Source organism: Tamandua tetradactyla, chromosome 21 (assembly GCF_023851605.1).
Source record: "Tamandua tetradactyla isolate mTamTet1 chromosome 21, mTamTet1.pri, whole genome shotgun sequence".
Taxonomy (NCBI): Eukaryota; Metazoa; Chordata; class Mammalia; order Pilosa; family Myrmecophagidae; genus Tamandua; species Tamandua tetradactyla.
In genome coordinates, this window is record NC_135347.1 from 46,253,229 (window position 1) to 46,267,993 (window position 14,765).

A 14,765-nucleotide genomic window follows, 5' to 3' on the forward strand; every position below is an offset into this window, starting at 1 on the left:
TATACCCAGAAAAATTGTCTTTCAAAAGTAAGGGGGATTTTGAATATCTTCAGACAAATAACCTCTGAGAAAATTTCTGTCTAAGAGACTGGCTCAAAAAGAAATAGGAAAAGGAGCATTATAAGCATATAGAAAAAGGCAGGAGAGAGAGGCATGGAGAAGAGTGTAGAAATGAAGATTATCAGTAAAGTTTAAAAGAGAAAATAAATTAGAAATGATCTATAAAATCCAAAAGACAAAGTGGTAGAATAAAGTATGGCATTTACAGTAATTACATTAAATGTTAATGGATTAAACTCTCCAATCAAAGACATAAACTGTGCATCGATGGTTCAGTGGTAGAATGCTTGCCATTCATGTGGGAGATCCAGGTTCGATTCACAGGCCATGTACCCCCAAAATGCATAGACTGACTGAATGAATTAAGAAACAGGACTCATCTATATGCTGTCTACAGGAGACTCAATTTAGACCCAAGGACAAAAATTGGTTGAAAGTGAAATGTTCAGAAAAAGTATTTCATTTAAACACAACCACAAAATAGCAGGGGTATCTATACTAATATCTGACAAATTATACTTCAAATTAAGAACAATTCAAAGAGATAAAGAAGGACACTATGTATTAATATGCAGAACAATTCAGAAAGAACACATAACAATCATATATATCTATGCTCCGAGTCAGAGTGTTCCAAAATATATGAGGCAAACACTAACAACACTGAACGGAGAAGTAGACACCTCTATCATAATATTGGAGATTTCAATTTCCCATTCTCATCAATGGATAGAACATCTAGACAGAGGATCAATAAGAAAACAGAGATTTTGAAAAATATGATAGATGAATTTAACTTAAAAGACATTAAAAGAAAATTATACTCCACAACAACTGGATACATATTTTTTACAAGTGCTTATGGATCATTCTCAAGGATAGGCTATATGCTGGGTTTCAAAGCAAGCCTCAATAAGTTTAGAAAGCTTGAAATAATATATATGGTATTTAAACAAAACACCCTTAAAAAAACACTCTGTCAAGGCAAAAATTACAAAAGAAATCAGTAAAGCAAATGAAAATGAAAACACAACTTATCAAAATTTATGGGATGCAGCAAAGACAGTGCTGAGAGGAAAGTGTATTGCCTTAAATGCCTACATTTAAAAAGAAGAAAGAGCAAAAATCGAGGAATTAACATTCATTTGAAAGAGCTAAAGAAAGAACAGCAAATGAACCCCAAAGCAAACCAAAGGAAAGAAATTATGAAGCTCAGAGTAGAAGTAAATGAAATTGAGAATATACAAACAAGAAAATCAACTAAACCAGAAGTTGGTCCTTTGAGAAAATCAATAAAATGGATGGAGAGAGAGAGACAGAGAGGGAGAGAGAGAGAGAGAAGATGCAATTAGATAAAATCAGAAATGGAAGAGGAGACACAAACACTAACCCTGAAGAAATAACAGAGTTAACAAATTGATATTATGAGCAATTACACACTAATAAACTAGACAATGTGGATGAAATGGACAACTTCTTAGATAAGCATGAACAACCAACACTGACTTGAGAAGATATAGATGACCTCAACACACCAATCACAAGTACAGAGATTGAATCAGTCATCCAGAAGCTCCCGACCAAAATAGTCCAGGAGAGAGGGTTTCACATGTAAATTCTACCAAATACTCAAGAAAGAATTAGTACCAATCCTGCTCAAATTTTTCAAAAACATTCAAGAGGAGGGAAAGCTACCTAAGTCATACTATGAAGCCAACATCACCCTAAAACTAAAACCAGACAAAAATACTACAGGAAAAGAAAATTGCACACTAATCTCTTTAAGGAATATAGATGCACATATCCTCAACAAAATGCATGCAAATTTAATCTAATAGTACATTAGAAGAATTATACACTATGACCAAGTGGGATTTGTTACAGGTATGCAAGACTGGTCCAATACAAGGTAATCAATTCATGTATTACATATCAATAAGTATAAGCAGAACTGCATGATCATCTCGATTGACACAGAAAAGGCATTTAACAAAATTCATCATCTTTTCTTGAGGAAAATATTTCAAAGAGTAGGAATAGAAGGCAACTTCCTCAACATGATAAAGAGAATGTATGAAAAACCCACAGCTAGCATCCCCATTGAGGGGAAAGATTGATAGCTTTCCCTCTAGCATCAGGAACAAGACAAGGATGCCAACTGCCACCACTGTTATTCAATATTGTGCTCAAATTTATCTCCAGAGCAATTAGATAAGAACAAGAAATAAAAGCAATAAGAGGCATACAAATTGAAAAAGAGGAAGTGAAACTGTTTGCAGATGACATCAAACTGTATGTCAAAAATCCTGAAAAATCTACAGCAAAACTACTAGAGCTAATAAATGTGTACAGCCAAGTGGTAAGGTATAAGATCAATGTCCAAAATTACTTATGCTTCTATACACTAGGAATGAGCAATCTGAGGAGAAAATCAAGAAAAAAATTCCATTTACAATAGCATTTAAAACAATCAAATATTTAGGAATGAATTTAACTAGGACTATGAAAGATATACACAGACACCTACAAGAAATTGCTAGAAGAAATCATAGAAGACCTAAATAAATGGAAGGGCATACCATGGTCATGGATTGGAAGACAAAATATAGTTAAGATGCCAATTCTAACCAAATTGATTTATAGATTCAATACAATGCCAATTAAAATCCCAACAACTTACTTTGCAGAAATACAAAAGCCTTGAATAGCTAAAAATATCTTGAGAAATAAAAATGAAGTGGAAGGTCTCACACAACCTCACTTTAAAGCATATTACAAGGCTACAGTGGTCAAAACAGCATGCTACTGGCAGAAATACAGATATACTAACCAATGGAATCAAATTGAGTGTTCATAAATAGACTTTCTCATCAAGGAAAACTGAGCTTTGATAAGGTGGTAAAACCAATCCACCTGTGACAGAGCAGCTTCATCAATAAATGGTGTTTGCACAACTGGATATCCATATGCAAAAGAATGAAAGAGGAGTCATATCTCATACTTTATACAAAATTTAACTCAAAATATTTCAAAGATTTAAATATTAGAGTTAAGACAATAAAACTGGTAGAAGAAAATGAGGAAATATATTATAAATACTGTAATAAGAGGTGATTTCCTAGACTTAACCCCAAGCATAAGTATTGAAAAAAGAAATAGATAAATCTGAACTCCTCAAAATTAAACACTTTTGTTCATGAAAGATCTCTGTTAGGAAAGTATAAAAGCAGCCTCTGAAATGGGAGACAATATTTGGAAGCAAGATTTCAAATAAGGGTTTAGTATCCAGAATATATCAAGAGATGCTTCAATTTAGCAACAGAAAGACAAAACCCAATTTAAAAAATGGGCAAAAGACATGAACAGACACTTTTCAGAAGAGGAAATATAAATGGCTAAAGGCACATGAGAAGATGCTGAACTTCACTGGCTATTAGGGAAACACAAATCAAAACCACAATGAGAATTATCTCACATCACTAGAATGGCCATTATAAAAATAAAAAAATAAAACAGAAAACAACAAGTGCTGGAGAGAGTGTGGGGGGAAGAGGCACATTTATCACACCATTGGTGCGATATAAAATGTTGCAACTGCTCTGAAAGACAGTTTAGTGCTTTCTCAGGAGGCTTAGTATAGAATTGTCATATGATCCAGCAATCCCATTACTAGGTATATATTCAGAAACTGAATGCAAGGGCACAAACAGACATTTTCACACTGATGTTTATAGCAGCATTACTTATGATTGTCAAGAGATGGAAACAGTCCAAATGTCCATCAATGGAAGAGTTTCTGAGCAAGCTGTGGTATATATGTATGATGGAATACTATGCAGCTGTAAGACAGAACACAGTCATGAAACATATAGCAGTGTGAATGAACCTTATGGACATTATACTGAGTGAAATTAGCCAGAAACAGAAGAACAAATACTGTATGGTCTTAATAATATGAACTAATATTAATGAGTGAATTTTGAGAGTTAAAATTAAGAACAAAGTTATCAGAAGATAGAAAAAGGGTTGAGTTTGTGCATTTGGTGCTGAAGGAATAAAAAGATATCTGCAAAGTCCCCTGGGGGACTGGGGGAGAAAGGAGGAAATATTAAACGTTCTGATATTCTTGTAAGCAGTGGGTACAACCAATTCAATAAGGCTGAATGCTCTTTATTGGGGCTTGCCCCTTTGAAGCTTATTCCTGAAAAGAAGAGGTTAAGCCTCCTGATAATTATGCCCAAGTGTCACCCATGGAGAGCCTCTTTCATTGCTCAGATGTAACTTCTCTCTCTAGGCCAACTCGGCAGGTGAACTCACTGCCCTCCACCCTATATGGGACAAGACCACCAGTGCAGTAAATCTCCCTGGAAATATGGGACCTGTCTCCTAGGGATAAGCCGGGACCCAGTATCATGAGAATGAGAAAACCTTCTTGACCAAAAGGGGGAAGAAAGAAATGAGACACAATAAAGTCTCAGTGGCTGAGCAATATCAAAGAGAGTCAGGGGGTTATCCTGGAGATCATTCTCATGCACTATGTGGATATTCCTTTTTAGTTTACACTGTATTGGATAACTAGAGGATGATATCTGAAACTGTTGAACTGTGTACCAGTAGCCTTTATTCTTGAAGAAGACTGCATATCTATGTAGCTTTTACAGTGTGACTGTGTGATTGTGAAAACCTTTTATCTGATGCTTCTTTTATCCAGGGCATGGGCAAATTGAGTAAAAAAAAAAAAAGAAGAAGAAGAATACAGAATAAATAATTAATAGCAGGAGATAAAGGGTAAAAATTGTATAGATTTTAACACTATGGATCAAAGAGAAGGAGGAGTGAGGAGTATGGCATGTATGAATTCATTTTTCTTCTTTTCCTTTCTTTTTCTGGAGTGATGCAAATGGTCTAAAAATGATCATGATGAAGAATTCACAACTATGTGATGATATTGTAAGCACTGCTTGATATGGTCAGACTGTACATGTGTCGATGTTTCTCAATAAACATATTTCAAAAATACAACATTTTTCTCTTTGAAATCTACATTACAGAGAGTGAGTATGTGCATGTTTATCTAACACCACATAAACCAGGGGATATTAAAAGCCTAGTCACAGAAGGTCAAAGCTAGACCTGGATTTGATTCCTTCCTTTGCCAGAGTGATGATACTTCTGCACAATAGTTACCCAAGTGATTTGTTAAGCAAAACATGCTTCAAAACTATGAGTCAGAGAAAATATGTTATGTCTGACGAGATATATGTCATAACTAGAAAATAATTATGTCTGACTAAAGAAGAGGAACTAATACTTTTAGACCTCAGTATGCAAATTACTTTCATATGCATTTAATCTTGGCAACTTCATCTGGGAAAATATTATTAGCCCTTTTTTATAGACAAGAAATGGACTTATAAAAGTTAAATGATTTATCTAGTAAATGACAGAACCATACTTAAACACAAGTGACCCTAAAAGCTTATAACAATTTGGAGATGACTTTTGTTAGCAATATACACACCTCACAGCAGTAAATGGAAAACTCAATGATCTCTTCTAAGACAATATGGCAGAGATTGCTTCATCATTCAAGCCATGAAGGGTTCCAAAATGTGACCTCATCTTGATACACAAAAGGAATCAAAAGGAATGAAATTAGAGACAACTCAGTTTTGACTAAAAACACCAGCTTTGACGTCAGACCCGTATCTGAACTCAGCCTCCACCTTTTGTTGGTAACAATATGACCTTCCAGAAGTTATTAAACCTCTCTGGACTTCAGTTTCCTCATTTGTAACACAGGGTTATTAGGGCCTACCTCATATGGTAGTTGCGATAATCAGAGGAGGTCTTATTACCAAGAACTTACTTCATGCCTGGTACATAATATATGCTCGGTATGGTAAGTCAGCTGCCATTTTCTGTTCAAAAAATATGTATTGAGTGTGCATTAGATGATGGGACTATAGAAAGACAGATGGTGTTTCTTGCCCTCATTAATGTTATTTTAGTCCCAGTCACCTCCACAAATTTTATCATGAAGCTCATTATTAAAAATTTCTGAAGAGCATCTCTTTCATATATATGTACATGTGTATGTATGTGCATGCATACATATATTTATAAATTACATGTATATACTACTGTACTAAAATGACCTATTTTATAAAACATACATGATAAATAACAGCAAAAGAGCACAAAATTAAGACCCCAATGGATTAGCTTTGGCTTCCCTTGGAATGCATGCACCCACTTTGAAGATCATTGACCAGGGATCAGCAAACTTTTCCTAGAGGGCCAGATAGGGAATATTTGGGTTTTTTGGATCATACAAAGTCTGCTGCACATTCCTCCTTGATTTAAAAAAAAAATTAAGCAAACTTTTTAAGAATATAAAAACATTCTTAGCTTCAGGGCCGTACAATATCAGGGCTCAGACAACAGTTTGCCTGTTCCTGTTTTAGACCATAGACTTTTCTAAAATTAACAACCCCAGACAACAAACTAGTGAATAAGCAATAATGCAGTAAATGCTATTAATGAAAAAAACAGTTTAAAGGAGTGAAGTCAACTTTAGCTGTGGTGATCGAGAGGCCATATTGAGGTGAGACTTAAAGGACGGGAAGGAGTTCATCGCAGGAAGGGCAGGAAAGCACCAGACAGCGGGGAGGTCATACAAGCACAAGGCCCTGAGGTGTGAAAGAGCTCCTTTGTTCAGGGGTGAAAGGAAGACTATGTGGTTTGAACTTAGTGAGTGAGGGGTAAGAAGCAACCTGTGAGATGCAATTCAGAGTCAGGCAGCTTTGGAGAGATTTGAAGATGATTTCCTTAAAGTAATGCATTCAAGGCAGAAATGGAGTTAGAAAAAATGCAATCAGCAAATTATCTCCCTCAGGAATGTGTACAAAGTGAAATAATAACTAGAAGGCGGTGGACCAAGGGTTGGCTCCTGGGGGAAAAGGAAAGTTAAAGAAAAGTAGATTGTTTTAATTATTTCCTCAAGCTATTTAAAACTATTATTAAACTTGCAAATTCTATATTGCTTTTCAACCTTGAAATAAAGTTATCACCATGGTAGAAAAAAGATTTAATGAAAGATTGGTTTTATTTGAAGTTCAATAACAGTCATAGAGTCTATATAGATTTGGAAGTCTTGGAGTATATATAATTTGTAGGGAGAAGGTGAGAAGCAAAAGGACTGTTTCTGGAGATTTGTGAATATTCACAGCATAGGTGTTTGATTTGCGTTAATTCAGCAATCTAAATTTAAACTTATTGCCTTTTTATACATGCCCATGCTTTAATTCATTCAGAAAGTTAATGTAAATCTGGGTTACAATCAGGGTTATGAATTCTCCTGCAGAATTGCTCTTTTGTCTGAATGCGATTTAATAATGTGCAAGTATGCCCCACTAGATGCAATTTTAAAAGATTGTATTCACAAAAAATCAAAAGAGAAATTTAACCAGCACCTTCTATTTAACCAGCAAAACAATTTTAAATGGAATTACCCTTATTTTAAGTAATCAGTCTAGTTTAAGAGCAAAAGAGATAGAATGAGCAAATGTATTTAAATGCTTTAACTCACTATAATTCCACTTACGCAGCAGCTTTCCATACACTGTTAATTAAAAAAAAAAAAGATCTTCTTATGACAAATTTAATAACTATGGGAGTTGTTCATTATAAATCTCAGACAGAGGAATTTTCATTTCCTTTTGTAAGATCTCTTTAAAGGCACTGCATTGGGAATTCTAAGATGGTCCTGGGTTCTCTGTTGTAGCATATTGGTAATGTATTTAGCACAGACAGATCCATGACACTTTGCAATAAATAAAACCATAAGCACTTAAACATTAGAGAACTGAAATTCTAAAACAATTAAAATGGAAATAAATATGTGCCACATATGAACAAAAGGTCTACAGAGACTTGTTCAGCAAGCCATTATTGTCACTGAAACATAAAATGTTGAATCAAAATCCACCCATGTGTAAACTCCGTTCTATCATTAAGGCCTGTATGAAAGCTATATTAACTAGACCCTTCAAAAGAAAAAACAACACTGATGCTATTATAAGGAATCTTAACGGAATGATCTAGTGATTGTGAAGGTTCTAGTTGGTTAACTCAGCTAAGATGTGAGAAATGGGAAAGAAGAGGATAGTAATTGAAAAACAATATCAAAAGTGTTTTTTGTACCTAGTCTGAAAGAACGAATGTAATTTTCACAATACATTCTTCCCAGAATCTGCTGTTTGTTTTCTTACATTTGCTTAATCTGCCTAATGCCATTGGTACATACAAGCCCCTCATATGTGCAGGGAATGCATTTTAAGCATCAAGGTAATTAACTGAATGAGGGAATGCATTGAGTGAGTTAAAATATTGTGATATGCTCCTTTTTGAATTTTAGTGCCAGACAGTGATTAATAATCATAGGGAATCCTGCGTTTCCAGATTCCATTTCCACAAATTGAAGAAATGAAATCAAAGAAGAACTGATTTGGGAGATATAGAAGATAGAAGACAAAATAACCACAGTTCAGACTTGGATCCTGAATGTTTTAGATAGTAAAGTTCTTTGTTCTCTCTCTCTCTCTCTTTCTCTCTCTTCCCCACCCCTGTCATTTTGGGCTTTAAAAAGACACTTTAACTCACACAAACACACACACACATTATATATATATACATACACGTGCACACATACCTGCATACTAATATCCTAGTTTATGTTTTCCCTTTTTTATATTACAAAATTTTCCTGGAGAAATGTTCATAAGTGTGAAAGAAAGCAAAATAAATTTTAATAACTTGAAAACAAGTTAGTCTAAACTGGGATAGAAAAAGAATTTTGAAAAATAAGCTACAAATGATGTGGGAAGTTAACAAAGCTCACCTGACTTTTTTTTGTACAGAAAAGAAGAAAGTTAAGTGCATGTTTTACTTAGATTAAAAAGGACAAAAAATTTAAAGAAGTCTGACTGTTTATTCAAGTTTTATGGATCTTGGCATCATCTATAAATGAATTATAGAAGCCTCCTTCATTCTGCAGTCAGCCAGGGAGCCATTTAGTTTTATAGTTTTCTCCCTCAAGGTGGTAAAGCTCGCAGGGCACCTTATAATTCAATTATATTATAAGTATCCCTAAGAATTTTAACTATATAAGGCAGATGAGCTTAAGTCTTGAATTTCTATGAGATCTTCTTTAATAAACATGCATTTAGATTTTGAGTCCAGCTTTCCCCTTGAACAAAAGAAGACGGATGAATGATGCTATCTGAGTTATTGAGTTAAGCAAACCATTTTACAGTTCTCACTTCAAGTTCTCTAAGACAGCCTCCCTCAATTGAGCCTTCAAAATTTTTCTGGCAATTCTATTAGATGTAGTTTCATCTGTAGTATGTTAAGAAAGGAGAGAGACTGAGAAGAAATTTCCATTACTTCTCTAACTTTTCATTTCTTTCTCTCTTCATTAACTAATAGAATAGCATTCTCTGGACCTACAAAATCTAAGTATATTAGCAGAATAAACAGGTGACAGCCAGTCCAATATCATTAGGAAAATCATGACCCCTATTTCTCCTATTTCCTTTTATATAAAAAACCAAATCTACTATGAAAATTGAGTTCAAACCAAACAAATTTAAAAAGTCTATATAATTTTTTTTCCTATTTTGTGTGGCAGAGTACTAGTCCTAAGTGGTAATCTCAGAATAAAGCCTAAATAAATTTAGGAAAAACTCTCTTCTACACATAATCCTGTGTAGAGTTTCATAATGCAAATTACCACATTAAAATTTCTAAAGAAATCTGTTTTACTCATTTAACGCATTAGCGCTCAAAACTATTGACTATCCAGTTGTACCAACATTTTATGAAACAAATCTTAGGAAACTTGGTATAGCTCTACTTTGATGTAAACAATAAATGTGTGTAGAAAAGTTCTATGCAAAGCTAAATTTTCTACTTAATTTTTACTTAAACAACCTCTAACATACACTTGATAAGTTTAGGATTTGACCAAATAGTTTTCTTTTATGAGACAACATTTTTATTGTAAAATATTAATAAACAATCAATAATTTAATAATTTTACATCTTTTAATCACACATTTCTTTCCCTTTAAACACAGATATTTACAGTTTTAGGTGTCCTTATAGTGAAGTATATTTTAGTAATATTATGATTTAGTTCTTGTTTGCCTGCATTAAATGAGTTAGTCTTTCAGGGCATGCAGATTCACAATGGCAGGGACTGGAGATGAAATAATAAAAATTGAAATAATAATTTGAATAATAATTCAATAATTTGAATAATTGAAATAATAATTTAAAATAATAATATTGGATGCTTTTTATTTGCTTCAAATGCAAAATACAAACTCATCCTAAATACTGCCCTATGAGCGCAAATAATCATTGTCCCTATTTCCCTGAATAGGAATTAATACAAAGATTAAACCATTTGCTCAATGTCATATCACAATGAAATATATAGCTGGACTTGTACTTGGGCAATGTGATACCACAGTTTTTGCTCTTAGCAATACTATGCAATAGAAACAGGAATGTATAGATAAATAAAATAGCCTTCTCTTTAGTGGATTAAAATCCAGTGAGAGAGCTATACATATCAACTGATTTGTGGAAATAAGCAAATGATGACAGCAAAGTGAAATGAAAAACAAGTGACAATATATAAATTGGTAGAAAAAGTGAAAATTTCCGGGTTGCATATGTCAGCACACAGTGATGGGGGTCAATTGCAATGTTAGCTCTGGGAAGAAGTTAGGGTGAAAATATAACCAAGTTAACAGGATTTAAGTTCAAATCAAGGAGATCACGAACAGAAACGCATTTATATGAGCAAGGATACATCCTGGGGAATACGAACGATTACTCTGCAATATTAAGAAACGGTGGATATTCTTTTTGTTAATGTTCTCGTTGAGCAGGAAACATTAATCAATGCTTTTTATAATGTTCTTATACTAGGGCTGTTGGAAAGGAACAATATAAATGATAAAATAGACGTATTTTCAAAATTCTATGATAAATCTGGCATGCATTTTTATTTAATTCACTTTGACAAATTTAATTTGTAAAAGGAAGGAGCAGAATTTCTTAACAATGTAAGACTATTTTCATGTGATCCTTTCTGTTAAGGATCAAATCAGGCACGATGAAGCTGTCATCTGCCGGTGGTCAGGGAGTAACTGCCAGAATGAGGAAAACTGAATTCCCAGGGCTCTCAACACACGAAAGCAGTTCCTGCATAAAATATTTTATTGAGGTTCAAAGTAACTTAGAAAGAATTCTAAATGAAAGTTGTATTTTACCATAATAGGCAGTATAAATTCAAATCTTTCCTAACCTCCCCTACCAACTTTACAACAGTAGACTGGGTTTTCAAAATCAGCATTCATTTGATGTTAGAAATATGGTTTAAAAGTTAATTTTATTAGACTATAAACTCTGAGTTGAACTTTTTATGTACTGCTCCATAACATAAATTCAACTCCATCTTAACATTGGCATTTGTACATTTGGAAGTGTTTCCATGTCTGTGGGGGGATGCTTTGTATGCGTAACAAAAAATGAGATGGCAATTTTCTGACAGCATGGCCTCCCAGATCTAGCCATCAATGCAGTTTATCATAAATAGTCGTTAAATAAATGATCTTTCCATTTCCTAAAATATAATATTGTACACTCAGTTCTGATGGTTCAGGCTAATTCTCTTCAATGTGTCCTTCTTACATGGAAAAAATGCTCATGTATGTATATGTATTGAAAGCTATGTCTCTTATTATTAGTAAGGCAAAAACAGTACTTCCCACTATCTTTCTTTTTCATTGTTTCTGGAATAACTCTGTCTCCAGTTCCCTTCCCCCCAATTTAATTCTTTTTATATTAACGCATGTACATTATCTTGCATTTTTGTGGGTATTTGTTGTGTCCAATATCTACAAAGCATCCCTCAAATGTTGAATTTAAAAATAGCAGTATAGTGTTTCTTGCTTATCATTGAGTCTAAATATCTAGTTTACATTTTCCTTATTTTGTTATCCATGTGTTACCACCTACAGTGCCTATTTATAACCTCAGAATTCAGATTTGAACCTTCTGACTTGGCCAAATAAAAATCAATCCAGTGAACCTCACTAAATAGTACTGATGGTAAAAAAAATTAATGTGCCAAAACATTTTGTGTTAGTAGTAGTTCTTTGGGTAGCTATGAGTAAAGACAGGCAAGAGATGTGTGAATACAGACTCACATTATGGACACAGTTGAGAGCTCATGTGAACCAGAAAAAAGAAAAGATACCTTGCTGGGAATAAGAGAAAAGAACTACCATATCAGAAATACAGGTTCAATCCATTTAACTATTTCTTCTAATCCATAGAAAATTGGTATTGAGGAAAGATAAAAGTAGCTAGACTTTAAAAAGTAGCTTGGCAATGAGGCATTTTGGTTCAATGAAGATAATACTTTCAGTGATAAAATTCAAAATAATATTACTTCATGCAAAAATAAATATTAGTAGAAAACTTCATTCAGTGGTTTTGATTACTAAATTGCACAGATACGTAAATAATCTATTTCACAGTAAATTAGACTTTGGCAAGTATATCACTCTTTTAGTATGTAGACATTCAGGGAGAAAGTACTAGATGATTTAGGTTAAAAACTGTTCTGCTTTGGAATCAGATATTTGTAAATCTGTTAGTGAAATAGAAATATATCTGGTTCAACTATATAGTTGCACAGGTAAAATAAGTGATGCCAAGCGAGATAAATGGATTGATGGTTCAGCACTAAATGACAACAGTAGGTTTCAAAACTCTTAGAATAGGGAGATTTTTAGTGTGCTGTGCTGCTTGCTACCTGTTTCATTTTCTGAGGCCTTGAGCCCAGATAGCACAATGAATGTTTTTAAAACAGTTCAACTGAAGAATAGATATCGCTGGATTGGTGAATTTATCATTTTGCTAAAGTGATAGAAAAGGAAGATTTCCTTTTTCCTATCATGTGGAAATGTGGGGGGATCGGTTAGAGAGGATGGTACGGGTAGGAGGGGTTGTTTCACCAGCAGATTGGAGTCATTCACCACTGAAAACAAAACACACTGGAAATTTTCTGCAGTGGATTCAACACAAAATTCGGTCCGAACTGAACTCTGTTGGACCCCAATAGTTTTTTATACTTTCAGAAGTCAGCATGGTGTCTGCTTCATAGAATCTGTAGTTATTGAGCAGCTTTCTGAAAAGTTAAAAAAAAGAAAAAAGATCATGGTCTTAGATGCCCGTGCAAGGCTACATTTCAGAAAAGGTGAGTTTCCTGCTGTGAAGGAAAGACATCTTGCTGTGGGAGCCTCCCTCGAGTAGCACTTCAATTTAAAAGCAATCTGTATGATATGTCAAGGTAGGGTTTCCTTATTTTTCACAAATCATTTAACTTAAACCAGTCACTAGCACAGAATAATTCACTTATCATATAGGAGTATATATTTATATGTAACATATATATATATATTTTTTGTACATAGTAAAGTTATTCATGTTGTTTTTTTTTTTTTCAGTATCTTGTGAGAAAGATTGCTTGAGCCTGAGAAGACATACAGTGACAGAAGTTTGCTTATTTTTGGAATAAAGTTTGTCAGGCTTTAACAGTCTTCTATAAGTTGAATTAATTTTTTTATGCTCTAGTACCATTTTATTTTTTTTTCCAAAGCTATTGCTTGACTTACAAAAGATTTGCTTATTTACAGAAATGTTTCATATAAGGGAAAAATGGATTATTCTGACTTTTCTGTGAATATATGAGGTTTCTGTGCTTCAAAAATACACCTTCCACAGTTTCGGAATTTAATCTGAATAATAACTATAACTCTTTAGAGATCCACAAATATCCTTCAGAGGTATAGAGAGCTATTCATGTGATTGCCCATGTATGGAATGTGAACATAATCGGTAGCTTGGAATGTTAGAATAACAGCAGTAGTACGTTCTAGACAAATACACTGAATTCTGAAGAAAATCATTGCCAAATAATCAAAGAATAATATTAAATGAAAGCATTCATTAGTAATTAGAACTATAGAAGTTTCCTTTGATTTTTTTTTAAATTAGGCTTGAAGTAAAACAAATAAATCACACAATTTATCTTCTTTTTATAAATGTGGGAATGGTATCAATTGTTATAAATCATTGTGTTTGTAATGGTAGTTAAAATAAAAATTCGTACTATCATCCAGCATCATATCATCTAAAAACCTTAAAATGGAATAAAGTTTTAATTAACTGAACATCAAACCTTAAAAATAAAAGTCAAAATGTTTTTAACCACAAAAGTGAACAGTTATCAAAATATAGAGTTTGAAATTGGCTAGAATTCCAGGGAAGATGGCAGAGTAGGGAGCTCTGGGACATAGTCCTTCCACCAAAATAACTATTAGATAGGCAGGAACTGTTTGAAACAAGTATTTTGGAATTCCAAGACCAGAAAAACATTGTACAACATCCAGAGAAAAGCAAGAGGAAAAGGCTGATAAACTATAACAAAAAAACAGTAAATTTCTATCTCCTATAGCTGCCCAACCTCCATTCTCATGACAGGTCACTTTGGGAAACAATCTGCGGCTCATTCTTTGGTGACAGAAAGTGACATAAAAGTCCCCTTCCCCAAGAACAGAAGT

At 33.6% G+C, this 14,765-nt stretch overlaps 1 long non-coding RNA gene across 3 annotated transcripts in view; it reads left to right on the forward strand.

The window, feature by feature from the left end:
* The window catches only part of LOC143665361 (uncharacterized), a 125,355-nt gene extending 111,613 nt beyond the window's left edge, over window positions 1-13,742 (forward strand). For all 3 annotated transcript variants that reach the window (XR_013166910.1, XR_013166909.1, XR_013166911.1), the window contains one exon: window positions 13,650-13,742. This is a non-coding gene — a long non-coding RNA (uncharacterized LOC143665361). The remainder of the gene's footprint in view (window positions 1-13,649) is intronic.
* The last annotated feature ends 1,023 nt before the right edge of the window (window positions 13,743-14,765 follow it).